Consider the following 22,231-nt stretch of genomic DNA (forward strand, 5'->3'; position numbering starts at 1 on the left):
TCATCACGTAAAATATTCGTTCATTTTTCTTTTGTATTTCTAATTTACTAAAATTGGATTAGGATAAAACGAATACGTTTTTATTCATAAAATTATAAATACCATATTTATTTGTATAGAGAGTAAAATACTATATGTCGACATAAATTATAATATACGTACCTAGATTTTTCTATATCAAATGTTACACTATCAAAATGTCGAGCGAAAATTTGTTTCAAAATTCGAAGTTTTGCATGTTTGTTTTACATTATGACCTAGGTCCCTCTTAGTTTTTTTAAGCACCTATTTTTGAGCATCCGTGGTTTGAATAACAATATTTCTATTATATTGTTTTACAACGTGGAATATAAAAATACACCATAATGAAACGAAAATGCATGAAGAATATTAATAGCGTCACAGTATGTTCTGTATTGTCCATGGTGCTATTGTTCCATGTTGTCTATGTTGTTCACATCTATCAACGAATTTATACATTAAAGGTTTACCAAAGTGGTAACTCAAAATTTGCCTATTACCTATTTCAATTTTTTGCAAATTTGGTAAATATTCCCATATACTAGCCGCCTCAACAGTGAGAGTTTACCATCAGACGGTCTGTATGCTTGTTTGCCACCTTTGTAGTATAATCTGATTAATATAGGTTGCAGTTGACTTTAACCTATGGAGTTTTCCACAGGAACGAATTCACAGATTATCTTACATATTAAATACTAACTTAATAAAAAGTACACAATATTTATGAGACTGCTTATCTCAAATTTACCGCGGAATTATCATGAGAATATTGCGGTTTAGGCGGTCAGCGTTGATGCATGGCAGTGAGTCGGTGACTCACGCGCATTTAGACCGGAACAGAGCCTGTTACCTCATTGCACCCTGCGCCTGCGCCGTGCACGGTCACCCCGCTCTATTGCACATTACGCATATTCCATTGTAATGCACCAATATCCGTTCCACTTTTACGTATTGTACCTATTACGCATTCTAAAGATACACGTGACATTACATAGAATTAATTTACTTTTTATTTACATTGGTAACAACAACGTTGTTTATACGAATATATATATTACAATTATCTTATCTAATTATCCATTTCAAAAGTCGTTGGAACATCTCATTATTGTTGTTTGATGGAAAATTATTATACAATATTTTAGGAAATTCAAATTATAAATACATGCGTCTTGCGTCTATTATTTCTCATTTCTAAAGAAAGTTAGTCTTATATCGTAGTATAGCATTGGTTTATCACTTCAGTCGCCTTCAGCAATCTTAATGCAACCTTTTGAAAGTTTTTATGAAAGAGACTCGACGTCGCCTTACATTGCATAGATAAAAAAAAGTGTGTGTACGCCCGAGTATGCGTGGAGTACCCAGCACTATGAGTATGTACTTAGAGTGCATCGCTCCCGGGCGCCGTGTCGTCGCACTGCATATAGGCCAGTGCACGCGAATGCCCGACCCCCCCCCCTGGCATGCCGCCACCTCACCCTCGCGCTGCAACTCGCAATTTTCCATTTTCACTGTGGTCCCACTCACTAATTTCAGCGGTCACGGTGTCAACTCGTGCTTGTCGAAATCTGTATCTCGATCGTAATAGAAATACGATATTATATGCTGCAGTATCAAAATGAATTTAGATATTTACCTGTAAAATTATGGGTCAGTGCTTCTTATTATTACACTTGACTCAAAATGCGTCTTACTACACAACGTGTCAAAATATAAAAAAAAACTTTAGGTACTAAGATATAGGATTCATTATCAAATATTAAAAATCTAAATAATTATTAACAATTGATATAACGATTACACTGATTATTAATGACTTCAGTATTAATAATAGACACATGACTAACATCATAGATAGGTATAAATTTATGCTGTAAATAGGTACCCATATCGTTTTAAAATTAACACGTTATAATGCGGAAGATCTATCAGTATTGCGAAGAACGCCTGTGCCCTGTCGAGTGCGGGTTCAAAGCGCTCGAAACATCGCTCGCGGTGCCACAACGACGGAACAGCAGCCTTCAGTGCTACAGTTGCGTCACTTGCGTCCTTATGAGCTTGACGAGTTCTATGTAGTTACAAGTTCCCGCGGTCGTTGCCCGCCCGATGCCAATGCGTGCGCGACTCCCCTATATCGGCTCTAACAGTGGCGCGGAAACTAAATGTCGTCCGTCACCCGCGCCATATGTCGTTGGATCCGTATCTACACCTAGACAAGCCACTGAATTGTCAGGTTTTTCTGTTTTAAGCTTCGTGACTGTCGAGCTTACATGTTTATCGCCTAGTCGGCTATCGATAGAGACATCTCGAAAACAAAGTTGACAATTTAATTCAATGAAGATATACTTATTTGACTTTATGGCCAGAATGAAGTAGAGTCCTCTGCTCGATTCGCTCTTCGGAGTCGGATCGCGCTCGTTTTAACTTCATATGGCAATAAATTGTAAAGTTTGAAATTGGATGTCTTTAGGTATATCGATATAAATAATATACAATGCAGATGCGAATGCGTGGACGCGGAAACGGGTGGATACCGTTAAGTAACTGTACGGGTCTAGTCTAGAACAATCCTGTGCGGACATCGCGATAGGATCGAGCGACACGTCCTGAATTGATGATATCGAGCCATGCTTTGATATCAGATAAAATAAAAACAAAAGGATTTATTATACCATCATCAGTCAATCTATATCATCCGCCGATCTCTTCCAGATAGGTAATACATTTGTATGTAAAAATAAAGAACGTTTTTTATTATTTATATATTTAACTAGGTATCCGGCCGGGCTTCACATGGTAGATGGAATTTCAAAAGTAATATGTAGTCCATGTTACTCGCTGATAATAAAGCTTTTTATAGGTGAAAGAATTTTTAAAATCGTTTGAGTAGTTTTTGAGACTTATCCGTTACAAACAAACAATAATCAAAACTTTCCTCTTTATAATATTAATAAAGACAAACAAAATAAATAACTCTATGATTTTCTAAGTACATAAATATACGTAAAGTTAAAGGTAATAAAAATAAATATCGTTGATAACATTTTAATAGATAAAAAATAGGGATGGATAGAGGGTATAGTAGGGAGTCGCGTTGATAGGGGTGAACGGCCACGGCTGACGATGTCATTAACTGTCAATGTCGTGTACTAATATTATATATTATAATATTCTCTTCTTATGACAGGATTCTAGTCTACTGTTACAAACTTGCGTCGACTTGGTAAGTATAGAGTTTTACCTCCAGCAATCTTTTTGCTTTACTTCTTGATTCTAATGCCTTATTTCTTTAATCGGATCTTTAGACGTGTTGCCACGTTATATTCTTTCTTATTACATCATCAATTCATCACATATGTTTCTGCTTTAGTAGATGCTATCTCCTATCAGAGGTGTCCCTCTTAGTTTTATCCACCTGACAAGGGACTTCACTCTCATCCCAAACCTCTACCATGAGAATAAATATGCCACTGTCTTGGTTCTTTAATTAAGAGTTCTGCCATCTGCCAATTCCGAATCAACGCCTATATTATTATTATTTATAGAAGGGTATTTTCTATTTTCCATTCTATCCCAAGTACGTCATCATTTTCATGTAATATACAAACGTATGTATAAGACATATCTGTTTCACTTTTTATTAATACCTACCTACATAGGTAGAGTATCTACTTAGATTTTACTTTGGTATGTACCCATTTCATAGTAAGTATAATCTGTTGATCTCTTCTAATCTATTCTTATAGAACGAGTCCGTTCTAAAGATTCATTGACCTTCATAATTCGGCGCCTCAGTATTCTAATCTATAAAATACCTATATTTAATTAGTATAACTATGTACAGGTATATAGGTTTATTTAAATGCTATAAGGTCAAAAATCGCTTGATTTATTTGATAAAGCGATTACTAGAGCTGACGTTAACGATGTCCTTGAAGCGAATCTACAAACACAATTGTACAAATATCTACCACGAGTAGGTCACTCACCCTCAACGAACAGATTCGCGCGTTATAAACATACCTACATAATGGGTAATAGCTTCATACTATATATAATCATCGCACGTAGAGCGGATGGTAGATATTCATTCTTTTTGTATCATACTCATAAATACAAACTAGGAGATTGTCAATTAATTAAAAAACTATAATGTGGCTTATGAGCCACATTATAGTTTTTTACATATGACAATATTATCTAGTCTCAACCCTAAGCAGCGATTGTACGTTAAGTATATATTATTGGTACCTTATTTCGTACTAGACAATTATAAAGATATACTCATGAACACAAATATTTGATTGTTTGGGAATCGAACCTGCAACTATCGTAAGCGAGACAGTGTATTAGTTTGCTACATCACCAAGACTTAAATAATTCCAAGATGATAACAAGAAATTTATTATTAAAAAAAATCGACAGAAAAAAACCTATAAAATGAAAAAGCCCCAATCATTTATTTGTTTAACATCTACTCATTGAGATTATTTAAATGAGTAAACGAATACCCAAACTACATCCAAGCATACTATATCCACTGTAAGTTGCTAAGGAGTTGGGTATCGTTCACCACAGTCAAGGTTCTATGTCATGACATGGTTCTATGTATTGATGGTATATCATGGAAATACCATCAAAATAGCGGTTCAAATAATGATTCAGGTCTTGTGGAATTTGTTATAAACCCTTCGTCAAGTAGAAAATGTATTGATAGTCTTTGAACACCTGAACACATCTTTATAAATTAGAATCATCTCGTAACATTACATATCAATTAAAAAAATCCCATTATAAACGGTACATTTATTATTAAGCTATAATGCTACATCAGACACACATCCATGTGTGTATCAAGATAAAAACTTACAACACCCCTCTTTTGCGTCGGAGGTTAAAAATAAACGCTAGTACTTACCTATTGTTATTTTATTCATGGATATGTTAACGTCAATACCTATGCCGTAATGACATGTAATATAGAGGTAATGTTTACATATGATTACATTAACGGTTTCGAAAAAAGATAAGAAACATGTTGATAATAAATAATTATGTTATTACTTCGTAAAAACATTACACGACATCTTCCTTCTCCGAAAAGTGAAAACACATTAATAAATTTTTGAAATGCTGTTTTATTTCTAACGTATCGTGCTGTGGCGAATTAGAAAAAACGAGAGTTACCATCTTAAGAACTCGGTTAAAAGCAATAACCATTGACTTCTATTTAAACTGAAAATTTTCTGTCGGAGCCTACTGCTTACATATCTAAAAATAGCCAAGTCGATTTCATTGAATCTGAAACTTAAAAACAACATTAAGGCAATTTCAGTTGGCTGTATACCTATATATAGAACCAAAATTATGCATGAATACTTCATACGTACGTCATATATGTTAACTCGGTCATATTACCATAAACAAGTATATAATTATCTGATGGTTGCCTATTAAATCTTTTTCTACCATAAATACTATGAAAGTGAAAACCTATTTGCTATTGTCAAACTATTTTTATACAGAATACATCTCTAGGGATTTATTTTTAACCGACTTCAAAAAGAAGGAAATTCTAAATTTGGTTGTATTTTTATGATCATTATTTCATAACTCCAGTCAGTTCTAAACCGATTTGGATTCTTTTTTTATCTGAAAGAATATACTTACAGATTTGTCCTGTAAAAATTTTATCAGTTATCGGTTCAGTACTTTAGATTTTAGATCAAAATAACTGGTTTTGAAGTTTTCACAATTGAAATTGAACTTTTTTTGTTGGGCACTATCTTTATTTATTATTCTTATAATCCGTGGAGGAAATCTAATCTTTGTACGTATACTTACGATATTCGGTGTAGCTCTTTACTAGAGCGGAACTTATATATGTATGTATTTTGTTTGACAGTACACAGTACAGTAAGTAGTCCTGTCTATTCTGTTTGCTCTTACAGATATATAACTACAAGACTGTGACAACCGCTACACGAATAGCGTCACTCAAACATTGACTCACGCAAATCACCTTAGGTACATTGACATGAAACTTTTTAAAATATACGTACGCCATATTCGTTTAGTTGTGCCACAGATAATATAATACTATACTAGGTTTGCAGACTGAACCGACCAACCGACCGATTGATTTAACCAACCTAATCTGAGTCCAAGGTGTCTTAATTTTTTTCAATATTAACCTAATATTCTAATATTAGAGGGAAGGGTTTGTTAGTACTGCTCATGTCTATAGGCGACGATTACCACTTTCCATCAGGTGGGTCGTCAGTTTGTTTGCCATTCTAAGTTGCATAAAAAAAATAGACCCATCGCAAGCAATATCGTGTCAGGTAAATCTCCACGCAGTTCCCACTGACCTGATTTCATCCACATTTATCATCCTTCATTAGTACACTGCACGCATATACCGAAAATGTAGACACCATTCCATCTTTACCTATTATAAAAAAAATCTAATATTTTTATATAATTATAGCATAGCACTGTTAACATTTATTTGTTATTATTTTAATATTGCATCGATCCAACATTTATTGCTGAACATAAGATTTCCTCTTTTCCATTCAACTATCTTAAATACTCAAGAATTAAAAAAGAACCTCACAATATTGATTGCAGACCTTTATTAACTATCAATTTAGAAACATAAATATCAATTAGATCTTAGTATACTAGGGTATCTAAATGTAATCTACTTTGAAATATGACTAATTATATTATATTGAATAGAGTGATTACATTACTTTCATGTTATAAAATCACATTCAAATTTGAGTAATTCAATATGAGTAAAAACGAGGAATATGTATATTAAATATTATTATTATTTTGAATAAAATATTAAAATTCCAATACGAAATTTTTGGATTTTTTACAATAATATTGCATATCAAATATTAGAATAACAAAATAAATTATAACAAAATACATTGGTTTTCTTTTCCGGAAATTACTATTACGAAGCAGTAGAAAACAACAAACTCGTATCTCTAAGAATTTATATTACAAAAAATCCTTGTTAATTCAGTGGTAAAAGTTAAAATGTAAAGATGTTCCTTATTATTCTTTGATAACCTTCACCTTTAGCATAGAACCCTGTTGAATTACAAAATATACTTATTCTTTTGTTTAAACGAAACAAACAGGGGACCAGCATTATTATCACTATCAGTGACATACATAGCTTACTTGATAGCAGCGCGGCCTGATAAGCCGAACAAAACATCAGTTCGGTACATTGACCCAGAATTATATAAAAATGTCCTCGGATTTGATAACACTCTGGCAATGACATTTCATGATAACCACACTTTTTTTGGCTGTTTTATTATTAAAACACCTACAAATTTGAGTGATAGTTACATGATTCTAGTTAGTTTTTAATAACTTATCGTTGTCTCTTAGATCAAGAATTAGCGTGATATTATAAGAAAACCCTTGAAACGTTCGAATTTACAACTAAGTTTGGTAAGACACTGCAATGGCCAGGCTGCTAGGGCTTTATAAAATATTGGTAGCATGTTAATGAAAAAATAATGAATAATTGTTTCTTTTAATATTTGGATTATAACTGATGTGATTTCCAATTATATTCATATTTATAAAACACACAAACAAATAAAATTAAATAAAATCTAACGTTTCAAGATTGAAAAAATAACACAAAAAAATCTTTTTAACTGTTTAGACATTATTAGGTGCATAGCAATATGTACTTATTGATGCATTCTCGCTGCGTCGACTTGCTCTGAAAATGTTGGCCAGAACGTTACACGACGGATGTCAACTTTCTCGCGGTTGCGTAACTCGGAGAGATGGGACTGGAACGTTCGAAGTCATCGACCACGGCACCCGACGCTTACGAAACAACCGTCAGTGTACTGCACCCGGACATTTGTTGATTTTATTTCCAAATTTTGTATGTACATATATATATATATATATATATATATATATATATATATATATATATATATATATATATATTCTTTAGAAGATTCGTATTGTCATTACAATAAAATATTATATTATAGTAAACTTAGATGAAGATTTCAAAACTCGTCGATATTATGTACTATGTAAATTAACCTATTAAAGTAATATATTGAATGAAACACAATGTTTTACAGAGTTTGAAGGAATTAAAATTAGATTTTTTCATATTTAACAAAAAAAAATCAAATAAATTAAAATGTATTCAATAGAAATTCAGGTCAAGAAAAATAGTGTTTTCGAGTATTTTTAATGAATTATTTAACTTTCGGAAGAACGAGGTGAACAGTTTCATCAAGATAGGTTGGACTTTGACCTTCTTTATCGGAGGCAATACAATGAATATAAAATGAAAGATGGAAGACTATATTTGGAGTCCAATACCAGGAAATCTATATATTCATAGCAATGAGAAATATACAGAATAATCAGACTCAAAATTTGTAACCAGTAAAGTACAGCCACTTTTGGGGAGAATAAGATGTTGAGTTTGAAATAGTTAAGAAAATTCACCACATGTTTATGTAAGAGGTTATAATAAGCATCAATATGGAGTGTAGTTAGTTGGTTACTAGTTGGCACAGACCGCTGGGTCGTCGTTCGCGGCTGAGGTCAACGCCGCGGCGCCATCCCACTACCAGCATACAGGCACTCGCACTATGGCAACTTGGTTTTACTGCTTTCACGTAATCAGCCAGACCCACTGCCGGCCCGTCTTTATGCAGACTTTGTAACCTTCTTATCAAAACTCACACATTGTTGAAACTAATACTCAAGAAATAGGTCTGTTCACGAATAATCTTAAATTTCCTTTACTATATTAATATTTATTGTTTACCTCCAAGCCAGTCTGACATCATATTGCTTTCTATCTACATGTAAAGTTATTGTTGTAAAGAGGTCAATACCAAAATATTATTAATGTTCCTTTTGTACCTAAATAAATTATTTATTGGCCGTATTTGTTGACTTTCTTTGTTATCTGTTTTGTAGGTCAGTGGATGATTAAATATTCGGGTGTTTGTTTTCCTTTCATAACTATTGGTTTGTTATCTTACAAAGTTCTACAAAGTGCTATTAAAGTTATCAACCACCCTTATTCCTGATTTTATATCACAACTATTTACACTAAATTAACATAATAATTATTAAGTTTCTTTCTTATACGCCGGTAGTAGATGATAATTGTTATTTACATAACTATTTAGCCCATTTACAAGAACAAACATATTATCATGTATATAAATTATTTAACAACATACACACCCAATTATAAAAACCTAAGTTTAATGCACAAACTCGTTATTGTTTTTTCCGTAGGAATTACCCTGAGAAATATATTTCGCCTACCTAACGTAATTTCAATATTACATTTTAATAAAATGCTTAATTTCTCAGGGAAAACTTGTAAAAAAATACCTATATATCGGAGATTTCTTCTGTTTTTATTTTAGTACTAATATAGTTTTAGTTAAGAAATATATTACGACGATAAAAACGCTAGCGAAAGTTTCGGCACGACGTAAAAAGCCTAAACTCGATGAAAATAAGGTTGATGGTAACCATCTTAAACGTTTTACCATATCGAATCACAGGTTATGTTATAAGAAGTGAAGGGGTCGAGAGCAGTCATGACACGCCAGCAATTATAAGTACGCAAGCGTCACTGAACCCGTGTTATTGCGAAACAACGGAAACCAGTCCAGTGTGCCCGAGCGGACCCCTCCCCCACGCTCCCTCCTCACGACTACACCTGCTGCGAATTTTTAAAATCCTAGATTATGTAGGTAATTGACATGCTACTAACTGGCTCCCAACGTGATTGGCATTTATAGGCGATAGGTTACATCACTATCTTCTTCACTCAACACTATGCTATGCAATTATGCCGTAGTGCATTTTTTGACGACGGTACCCCATGAATGCATTACTTTCTTATCAACTTGTTATTCTAAAAATATAGTTATATATATATATTTTTTTTTTATTTATACTCTGCGAAATAGCAACTGCTCATAAATTTCTTTTATAGTACTTAAACAATGCTCAACACACACAGTATTTTTAAACGCTTCTAAAGAAGTTCTTATTCATCTGTAAGTTTTTGTGTATTACGAAATATCTTTGCCAATTATGATCCGATTTTTATAATTCTTTTAACATTCGATAGAGCTTACCGCAAGTAAGTTTTGCTTCTATATGGATTTTATTACAATTAAAGTTGGTGTCTACTGTAGAACAAAATTTTTAAATTATATATAGTTACAAAAGTATGCTTCTTATACGCTGTCGGTACACCGCCTAGCACCGACCTATAAAGATACGTGCTTGATAGTGTACATTCAGGGACAACGGCCGGGCTGCCTCATTCGCAAGAATCGCAGGTAGGCTAAGGGGTTAAAGAACTCCAGTGTACTATATCAAATACCATTGAACTTGCTGCGTCTCGCTCGAACACTGCACATCGTAGTGCATTGCCTGTGCACTCCTCACCGTGCGAATCCTGTCACATTACACGCTACGCATACGTATGACATTATCAACTATAATAGTGCTCATCAATAAACCAGTTACTGTATATACATAGTTGTATTGAAGAGAGACGTATAGTGAACGTCACTGTGATATTAGGTGTGGAACATTATACATAATACCCATTAAATGTAATTTAATGACATTATCATCAATGCCATTCAATTACAATTAACATTTAGGAAAAATATAAACAATATAGAATATTATTCTTTTTACATATAAATAATATACAATATTATTTTATACTGACACAATATATAGTATACTCATATTTTTTTCTAATTGTTACAATTTGCTTTTTTAACCAAATATCCATTAATCTAAATCTTTCATGTACAATAAGTTGTATTTGTGACCGTAAGATATTTTATGATATCCTAACTACTTATTACATAATTCTCTCAGCTGGAGTAGCACTCACTGTGTGTCAATAATGAAGATAAACCGGTAGAAAGTTCAAAGAGGGCATCGAAATCGACCATCGGTGCTTCGTCGCGCAATTGTTAGAAAATCGCGTGTTCAAACGACACTTGATCACTTTATGGACTATACCGGCACCGACGCTTGTTCACTGGTAGTAACGTAATAGTCAAACCAGGAAGAACAGTGAAATATCAGGTGACAGAATTGCTCATGTGCCACTTAATCATCCTACTAATCTCACTAATTTTATAAATGAAAAAGTATAGAGATGTTCGAATTTTCATTTTTTTTTTTTTGTTATTTTAATAACGCTTAAACAGAAGGAATGATGAATTAAGTACACCGATACGCAGGCTACACTCGTGTGTTACAGCCAGTATAGTATACGCTATGACAGTGTTATGTTACCAAAACAATTATACATTATAACATTTTTATATATGTTTTCATGATTATACAATTAATATAAAGGGATCTTGAACTGAGCCCTGAATCATACTCTGTCATCATTGGATTTTATCAAATTTTACTACTAGCTATACTCGTCTGCGTGTGTCTAAGTAAGGAATAGATCCTATGCCAAGTTTCATGACGAACAAATAAACAATTCACATTCATAAAAAGTAAGGATATATTAACATGAATATCAGTTAATAAACAAAAATATTTTATTAAATGCAACTCCTCAGTGTATATGTATCATCGAATATTTATGCCGTGAAACAAATTAAATATTGAAACTTATGTGTTTGATATTTCCTTTAAATTTTAATATATATTAACACAAAAAAAATATTTTATACATATAAAAGTATTCTTAAAATTAACAAATGGAAATGTGAATTCACAATATCCAAATGTAGCTTCTGGACAAATGACATTTATCACTTTTTTATGAACAATTCCTTCAACGTGCTTTATTGTACTTTATTCGGAAGTATAAAGATTAATGCGCGCTAAGAATTTTTATCATGTGATTTGTTCCATTTTCTCAAAATTTTATTTTTATAATTTTGATAATCATTCGCGCGAAGAAAGTACACAGTTTACATTTATTCGGTATAACTTCTAACACAAGAAGCATAACAACTTAGTTCTCAACTCACGATTGGCACATTTTGTGAGCTTTATGAGTAGCACAGTATATTCTGTGACTGCTTGCTAAAAATATAATATATCATCTTGTTAATATGGCAACCGTATTGATATTTATCGGTCATATAATTCGTAATCTCATGATTTTAAACCAAACTGTATAAGTATATGTAACTACGGTAACTAATTAACATTATTTTAAATAGAATAGATTTATATTTTATACAAGATGTAAGTAATGTACTATATAAGTAGGAGTTACTTAATATTGTTGAAATATTTAACATGTATTAAAAAATAGCACCATATTATATTGTTACTTCGAAAGATATTTTTGTAGTGACGATAATTTCAAGGTAAAATGATAAAATGTCGTTGAACTTGATAGCACGAGGAATTAACACATGTAGCAAGCAAATGCGTATTTTTTCCATATGTTTTATATGAATACAATACAATACACTTTTATCATTGTACTTTCTATCGTTATTTTAATACAACAGAGACTGCATATGTATGCATCTGAATATGTTTATACAATATTATGCATACATTTCATTGTGAATCTAGCCCATTGTGCCGTTAGAATTAAGCTTACCCGTGTGGCGCAGATTCGTGTACGCGCGGTGTCCATGACCGTCGGTCCACTGGACCATTTCTCCAATTTCTCGTCTCCCAGAAACCTCAAGAACTATCAGCCCGGTGTGCTGGTATAGTGGCTCCGTGACCGTGTCGTCCGCTCCTTTCCCATCGTCGCCTACGCTTTACGCACACCCCAGAACTACTTTTTACACCACTCGTGGGCTGTAGCTTACGTAGAATACTGTTGTAGCACTATAAATAGGGTGTTACACGTCACATAGCACCACTTAATCCTTTTATTACATACATGTTATATGAAGTTTTGCAAAAATTGCTTCATGTACTATTATTTTATTTTTTGTGTACATTTCGTTGTGGAACTGTCTCTGAGGGGAACAATTAAGTTTGCATTTATTCATGTAAATGTTTTAATACCAACATTATTGTGAGTGGCTCTCAAAAAATAAAATATTCCAATATTATATTAGGTAAATAAAAGTAGTTATTCAATAGTACCATTTATTCTTCGTAGTAATATATAGGAACGAAAATTTATTTAAAATATTGGATATAAATGTGTAAATTTGAAAAGAATCGAATAACGATCACGGGTGTTTTTTCAGCTAGTTCATGTATAAAGCATGGTCTTCATTTACATGTGATATCGAACTTTCGATCACCTAATTTTCGATTCAAGGATAGACGTATTTATTGTTTTTGTATCACTCCTATAGATAGGTACAAACTATTTTTGTTGGGCTGTAAATTGCATATTTTATTCCAAAGCTACAGCGTGTTTATATTAAACATTTATAAATTATATATTGTGAAAAAGTTTATTATGTTTATTATATGTGATTGTAAAGTTCATGTAACTTTCACTATCATGTTACTTATTACACATTTAGATATAGCAAATATATATTAAACAATATACAATCTTCTTTAAATAAATTACAAAAGAAACAACAATACAATGACAAAAATGATATAGAGTGGTAGTATTCATGTAAAACATCAAAAATATTAATTGATTAAAACATATTTATACTATAAAATATGTAATATCAAGGGCTAATAGATAACAAATAGACATATATTTAAAATTATAATTAGGTCAAGTATATTCATTTCAAATTTTATTTGACATTTTAAATATTCAGTAGATACGAGTACTTTTATACTTTATATATATATATATATATATATATATATATATATATATATATATATATATATATATATATATATATATAAAATTTTTTGACGTGTTATTTTGGTACTGCTAATTCATGATTGCGAGCTGTTGTACCTGGTATGCTAGTCATAGTTATGTAAGCCACATCAGTCTATAGGTGGGGGAATTTATCTACGTCGTTGGCCGACACTTGTTTACTGCGATGTGCGCAGGCCTTGAGATTCGGCGGCGGTCACTGGCCCGAGGCCTCGATCATAATACGAGTATGTCTTATTATTACCTCTTCGTTGCTCTTTCGCGAATACACAATTTTAACCGGAAATTAGACCATCTACTAAACTTAACTATTTATATTCGACACAACAGACAAAAGCGGAAATTGAAACGCCTCAAGTACTCAAATCTACGGTTCGTCACTAATTTTATAAATAAACATTATTACAAATACAATTCAATTACAGTCTAACATACAATGACACACAGAGAACAAATTTAAATACCTATTTTACAGACTATATTTTTTTATTGCACCCACAAACAACGATGGAATATTTACAGTGTAGTCCAATAATTACATCACCCTTATTATGATCATTTATACAATTTGTTAAAAAACTTAACATGTCTAGGTGACTGAATATTATTAGACAATAGTTATGCTAAGTAAATTGTGATATTTACATAATATGTATAAGTGATACATGTATACACTTAATCTAAGTCCGACGTAATTATCGTGTTCTGTTCAGTTTTCACGACGAGGTCCGTTGACTCCGGGTTTGCATGTGGTAGTTGGTAGAGTTACCAAATTGGATGTCTTACGCTCGCCACTTGACTGGTGTGGGTTTACTTTCTTGAGCTATATCTGTGCGCGTGTGTGCTCAATACGGCTTCGTGAAACACAAAAATTTTAAGTGTGCTGGTGATTGGCGATTTTTGTGGCTGTTTCAAGGACGACCGGCTCGGGTTCAGTAGCCACCTTCGACAGTGAATGACACCATTCCGAACGTTGACCCTGCTCGTTTCCTGTGCCAACTAAAGAAATACTCAATAGATCAGTTAAAATTCTTATTTAAATACTAATGTATGCATACTGTTTAATCGACTTTGACTTAGAAACAATACAATTCATTAGCATATAGAATGACTCTCTTAAGTGTGAACGGCCTCTGTAATAATACAACAAACGTTACGGAATATGAAACAATCAATGCAGGTAAATCAGATATAGGTAATCTAGAAACATTAATTTATAACTAGGACTCAACATTTTTAATCATCGCAAATTCAAATAGCATTTATATTATAAACTTATGAGATATTATAAACGTGGAATAATGTTTTTGTTGTAATTGTTACAGGTAAGAGTCAAGGCATTAGCGATCGCCACGAACAGGGAACAGTACCGGTAAAGTTGTTTGTCTTTTATGATTACACATAATGGTGTGTTCTCGTTAGAGCACAATGCACCAAGGTGCAGTGGTGGAGTCAGTCACCCCGTCCTAACGGGGCTCGCCCTATACCAGCTCGCGACTGGCGGCCAGAATCTGCGAACCGCCACAAACACAGACCACACTGCGGTTGTTGTGTAATCTTACTAAAATTGTATTGGCCACACTTGAACCGACACAACGATAACAATCTACGTGCCTATTCTTTGTAATAATAGAAAAGAAATGTATAACGACCTATTCACGAAAAATTCCTTTCTACACTGATTTTGTACGACAGTAATGATATCCAAAGACCAAGACACCCGCTGAGTCTTTTACGCAAAACCCAAAAAACATTACGTTTATTGTTAAAGTAATAAATGTCGCCCATTTACATTTATAATTGCAATACTGGACAAACCATGACGTTTCAATACTGGACATTAACAGTATTGTTCTTACTTTACAGTTCGAATTCTATAGTTATTCTTTCCGATGTGTATTTTTTGTAGCGTTCACATTTCACCGGATTAAAATTTGTTATTTATTATTCGTTTTAAAAGCTGATATTATATTTATCAATCTTGGAATATACTTAGCTAAATTATTATAAGAATAAAATATTATGAAAATATTGCAAGGCATCCCGCTGATATTTTATCATTAAGACGCAGATTTAAAAGGCATCCCTTAATCGTGATATCGTTTAGTGACGATACAATACATCTTCTATCTGGGAATGTCGGTTATGATCCCAAGCAACAAAGGAAGTTAAAAAACTATTCTTAAAAACTACCATGCAGGCATTTTTTGTCCCCAAAAAGGTTTCGATTAAACAATAATTCTAATATTTTTTCTTAAATTCACAGAAGAGTTGAATATCTTGCAAACTTGCACAAAGATACAACATTCGGCAAAAAGTTGGACGTTACCTGTTCGTGAAACCCGATATCGAATGAAGGGGTAGGCGAAGTTGAATCGTGATTTTTTAACAATAATTGAACTTAAGTTTACCTGAGGTTTTTTGCGAAAAAGGGCAAATTTTTTTACACATATTGGAATTATAAAGATCGAGATTAAAAGTAAGATAGCATAAGGGTTAGTAGATTTCTATTGACCTATTGTTAAATAGAAGCAGATGGTTTGCTGCTTACTGATCTGTCTACAATATAGGTCATTACCATCGGACAAGCCATATCTTAACTCACATTATATTATCATATTATTGAATAATGGACATCACAAAAAGTTTTAAAATCTATTGTTCAGTAATTCTTAGAGAAATTGTGATAATTGGACAAAAACTGTCCTAACATACAGAAACAAAGAAGTGTTTGGAGAACAATTCTATAAGGACATTATTCCTGATTATTTATGCAATAAAATTTCTTAACATTATAGTTTTATGTCATTTACAAATAAACAACTTTAAGATACCATAGTCATAAACAAACGATATATTAAATATATACTTAATCGCCCTCATAATTTGCTGCTCCAGAATAAATCACACACAACTTGAAAAAATGTACCTAACTGTATCAGACTGCATTATTCTAGCAAAGAATACAATGTAGCGGTCAAGTCTCTACTTAAAGTCCCAGGACTGAGTAAATATCAATTATCAATAACATAAAACAATATATAATGACAATTAAAAGCGTTTATGTAATTTTATTAGATTTAATATAATTACTAATGCTGATGTAAGAGATGCCTATTATATATAATATATACATACATACACGTAAAACCTACAGACTAATTATCAATTTAGTTTTTGGCGTCAATAAAAAAGTTTAAAGTCGATAAAAAACCAAAGAATGAAATCATAACAATGCCTTTATTGAATGCATGATTTTTTTTTAATAACAAATGTTATTATAATTTTTATCACATGCTTTATATTACGAGTAATAATAAAAAAAATAACTAAAAAAATATGTATATAAAGAATGATCTGTTGTTTCGTTTTTTACGTTGACTTTTTGATTATATTTATTAATAATAACTTTAAAAAAGGACTATTTGCGTATTAATGATAGATGTAAATGTAAATAAGAATATTATTTTTTTATTTAGTTTTGCTAGTGTAATAGTACAATGAGCGTACACTGTAATGTCGAAAGCGTAGTGCACCGTTACACGCACTCGCGGAGTTGAGTGCACGCGCGCGCGGTCGCCGACACCACCTGTTAATAATGGCCCATTCCTTTAAATCTAACTAATATTTCATAAAAGAATTATAATATAAATAAATATACTTACGCATGACGATTATAAGTCATGACGGTGTAATCAGAGGTATTTTAACGACTTTTCTTGTGGTCATTCTGACTCTCGCCCAGATTTCTCTGCCAATATTGGTTTTCTATAAAAGTTTACCATGATGATAACTATCATGATTTATACTGTATTATAATTATCTATACCAGTTACCATTACTAAAGATAGTTTTAATTCAAAGAAACACTAAATTTTGTTATCTTCCAGGCCTTTTTGAATTTAAACAATAAAATTTGTTCACAATGATGGCATAAATAGCATTGCTAGATATGATATTTTTTTCATGATTAGGATAAAAATTTTTGTTTGTAAAATTTTGGAGGAGAGAAAATCTTAGAGAAATGTTTGGAAAAAAGTGAAATGAGCATAGAAAATTTTGGGTAAATTTTTTGTCAATTTTGGTAGTTTGAAACCGTAAAAGCAATATTTAAAATATATAAAAAAAGAAAATGTATACAAGAGGATTTTTTTTATTATTCGTTTGTCAAAACATGGTGAAAATCGATAAAAGTTTGTATTTGGGTAAAAGTAAATGTACGATTTCCTTTACTTTTTCATCGATTTGGAAAAAAAGTATTTTACATCTGGGTAAAAATGAAAAATCGCATCTGGAAACCCTAGTTAGAACTTAACCTAAACAAATTAGGATCGCTGAACAATATGTATTTCTTTAAAACCATTATATTAATCTCGGATTTTTACAAGTAAATCTATAAAAATATATCTTTCGATCATAAATTGAAACTTCTAGCACTACTATTTATACACACACACACTAACTTTAGGGTTTCTGGACTAATTTTAATACTATCAAACATCTCTAAAATTAGATACACAAGCTTTGTAAATGTATTTTTCATTTATATATTTATTTATCAATGACAAGGTGTGATGTGGTGCTACGTTTCTCCGCCAGCTGGAAGACGAGGAAGTGTGCGTACAATGTCGGTCCGCCGACAAATTATTAGTATTACTGCTATTTGCCAAAAATGATATCGCTTACATATTATTATTCTGTGATATTAAGTTTACGAAAGTGAGTGTTGCTCAACCATTTTGGGTTTAACGACTGCTGTTATCTTTGTTAATATTTTTATCATTGACAGAACGATATTATACCTTCCTTCTTTATACCAAAGTCTATATTAGAAGGACTAAATTCTCTGTTATAATTACATCAATACCAAAAATGGTTATCATGTCCTATTATTGACAATCAGTTTAATGAACTCTGAGTATTCGCGATTCGTATCTTAACCAACAGTTTACACATTGTTTTTATGAAATTATTATATATGAATTATTAAACTGTTATGAAATTATCTTAATTTTATCTGTTATTGTAAATAAGATGACACAATGAAGTACAAGTAATATAATAGTTACCTAAACCTAAATTCAACTGTTTTTGTCAGCACAAGCCACGTGGGGGCGCCATGTAATAAAAAAGTGATAGAAACCGGTCTCTGATAAAATGAAAGTTGGTTATAGGTAATGCACGCCACTTTCTCCGCAAACTACGCTCGCATATAAACACCATAGTTTCGTCTATCCCTTTCGTTATATAAATAGTTATTTCTGCGTGATTACGCCACAGCACCGGAGATGTGATGCGAAGTTGCGAAGTAAACGTGAGAATCTCAGATGTTTTCTATTCATGTATTTTTTGTTTAACTTGAGTTTGATGAAATAACCGACGGTTGGATTTACCTTACATTACATGAAACGTTGTATCAAAGCTGAACACGAAAAATATGCTCTTTAAATTTCATTCAGTTCTAGATGTAGAATTTAATTAAATAGAAATAAATTATAACCTTCTAGAAAAAGAGTATTTTTCTTTATTGAAGGCCGGCAGACTTGCAATTCGGGTGCTCATGGACAGTAGTAGTCACTTCCCTATTACTAGCAATATACCCTCTCAGGTTGACCTCCACGTGGTTCTCCCTGGAAGCCATCATGTTTAATTCTAGTCGAATTCATCATGGTGGGCCAACTAACCTGCATTCATTCTCACCTATCATCTTCCACTGGTGCCTCGTCGGTGTATACCGATAGTGCGGGCGGGATAACCAATCCATTTTCACCCATTAAAAAAAAAGTAGTAATCACTTACCATCATCATATCATCACAAAAAATTAAATATCCTAATAAACTAAAACATAAATTACGAACATTGATATAATAAAAAGTACGTAGTAGTCAAAATCCTTGTCTAAATATTATATTTTTACAAAATTTGTAAAAACATTTGTATACTTTGGGTACAAATATCATTGTCTCGTTGAAACAAAGTGTATAATATAACGAATGCGGTTTATATATATATATTTTTAATAATAACTATAAATTCTCGTATTTTCATCCTTCATTTTTTTTATTAAAAACAAAGATTATTTTGTAAATATATTTTTCTAAGATATTTGGAAGTATATAGAATAAAAATGATACCGGCCGTATACTGATAACTATAAATTACGTTAACTATAATTAATGTGTTTAACTTTTACTTACTTGGGTAATTAATCTATATACATAGAACATACAAGTGATTGTTTACCTAATACTTCATAATTTATACCAGCATTTTGGCAATTTACCAAGACTACTCTAATGCTTATAGCGCTCAGAGTTTATGAGGTTTCGCAATACTTTAGTTCTTGCACGTCTGCACCAGATAGTATGAGCTAAAAAAATCATCCAATATTTTGTTAGCCGCCTACTTTTAATTTTTAGCTTTATCTAAAAGCCAATTGCCTGGATGGATGATTTAAATAAAGTCAAGGGGATCATTTGCGTCGCAAACAACTTCGGGGTCAGTAGACTCAACTGGCGCACAACTGCCAAAATTATCGCGGGCGGTAGGTACACGCGCGCACCGTGCCACCGCCAGCCACCGCGGCCAACGAACGAGCCAAGGCCAACCCCCTGGCCCCCGCTTTATGTCCGTCCCCCCTGCCTCTAACTCCTGTACCACAGCCAGCCAGCCTCCATTACCTAGCAAATATGCGAACCAATCAATCTCCTATATTAATAGAGAATGTTAAACGAAGATGACACTTCGTTATTGTACAATCGTTTTAAGTTTTTAAATGTTAAACTATAAAACGGTACACCCGCCTATGCTAATGGCGTACAGTGGCGGGGAACACAAGGAAGTATGAAACGACATGGATGAAGTAAAGCTAATTGGCTTATCATCGGTCTTTCGGATTTCCAGAACGACCGCATAAAGGTCGACTTGGTAATATTTATTGCTAGCAATAGAGACTATTGCTGCTAATGGGGATGCCATTACCAAAAATTCCTTCCCTCTTTTTAAGTAAATTAGGTTAGTTTCTATATAATGCACGAGATTCAATATGTAGTGATGATGGTACAATTTATGTTTATAAGGTATTAGCTATTTACTTACTTCCTTTAAGATTTTTTTACGTATTACATCTAATCGATATTATACTTTCTTATTATTAGCGCGGATAAGAAAAAGAATAGCCTAGAGTTAGAGTTATTTATAGTATGTAGTAATTATTAAAACTTAACATACGGTTTGCAATATTATGACAAATTGACAATTATAATAATTAGATTGACTTCGATTTAAAAAAAAATCTCGTTTATTACAGTGCTTTTACGATAGAAATTGCCAAAATCCCAGCTGCCAAAATCTAGCTAGTTCCTATCACACTAAATAACCTTAATGTGTTGAGATTATTATATGTTTAAGTGCTCTAAACATACATATGTAAACTTCGCTTAACAATTTATCAACAATAAACATTTAAACTTTAGAGTGGTTTGGATTAGCTTGGATATTGCAAGAATCTATATGTAGGCGTGAAGAGCGAAGGGAATTCGGAGGCTGGCCGGGTGCGGAAGCGCGGCGGGTGGAGCGGCAGCGGCAGTGCGGGGCGCGGCAGGTGGTAACGTCAACGCGCGGCCGTGAACTTTCTTTGGACACGTTTTCAGGAGCAAATGCTGCGCAATATTCCGGCTGCGACTTAGCCTGCCGGAGCCCCCGGCCCGGCCACCGCTGGCCCCCTCGCACCCGCTCGGTGTACGCCTCTCCTAATCATTACATATTCGTGATGATGACAACTGACAAATGATATCACAAAAGCAGAAAATTATTGGCACATTTGTTTTAACTAATGACATCAAAATCAGTAAACAATATTACTCCTTAAGAAAATAACACTTCAACTACAAACTTTTGACGCCAGTGTACAAGCCAAAATGTACCTGTTAATAAAAAAAAGTACATGACGAAGAGGACTTCATTTTTTTAATATACAATCATTAATATATTACCTACTGAAGTCTCGTAAAACTGTAGAAAAAAAAATAGATTGTTATGTACGTGTCAAACTAGAGCATATGCCTAACAGAATACCAGGAAATAAGAATTCTTCCTCATTCTTGTGCGTGATACATTGTTGTGTTGATAGGTGAGTAGTGCAACGTAACAAGGCGTTGCGCATATACTAGTTAATACCCGCAGTACCGCTGCTGCGCGCTAAAATAGTGATTATACAACTTGGTTCATCAATCATATTCATTCATCATATAAAATTGAGCCTGCTAACTCACCTCCACAGAGATACTGTGAAGAGAACTTCGCCATTTTTCACCTTCACCATTTTCACATGT

The 22,231-nt window shown here is 32.7% G+C and overlaps 1 protein-coding gene across 3 annotated transcripts in view; it reads left to right on the plus strand.

The window, feature by feature from the left end:
• Nucleotides 1-22,231, plus strand: part of LOC113517627 (ecdysone-inducible protein E75-like) — a 121,506-nt gene that overhangs the window by 72,357 nt on the left and 26,918 nt on the right. The gene's annotated exons all lie outside the window — the stretch shown is intronic.

Source organism: Galleria mellonella, unplaced genomic scaffold (assembly GCF_026898425.1).
Source record: "Galleria mellonella isolate WM207_F2 unplaced genomic scaffold, CSIRO_AGI_GalMel_v1 utg78, whole genome shotgun sequence".
Taxonomy (NCBI): Eukaryota; Metazoa; Arthropoda; class Insecta; order Lepidoptera; family Pyralidae; genus Galleria; species Galleria mellonella.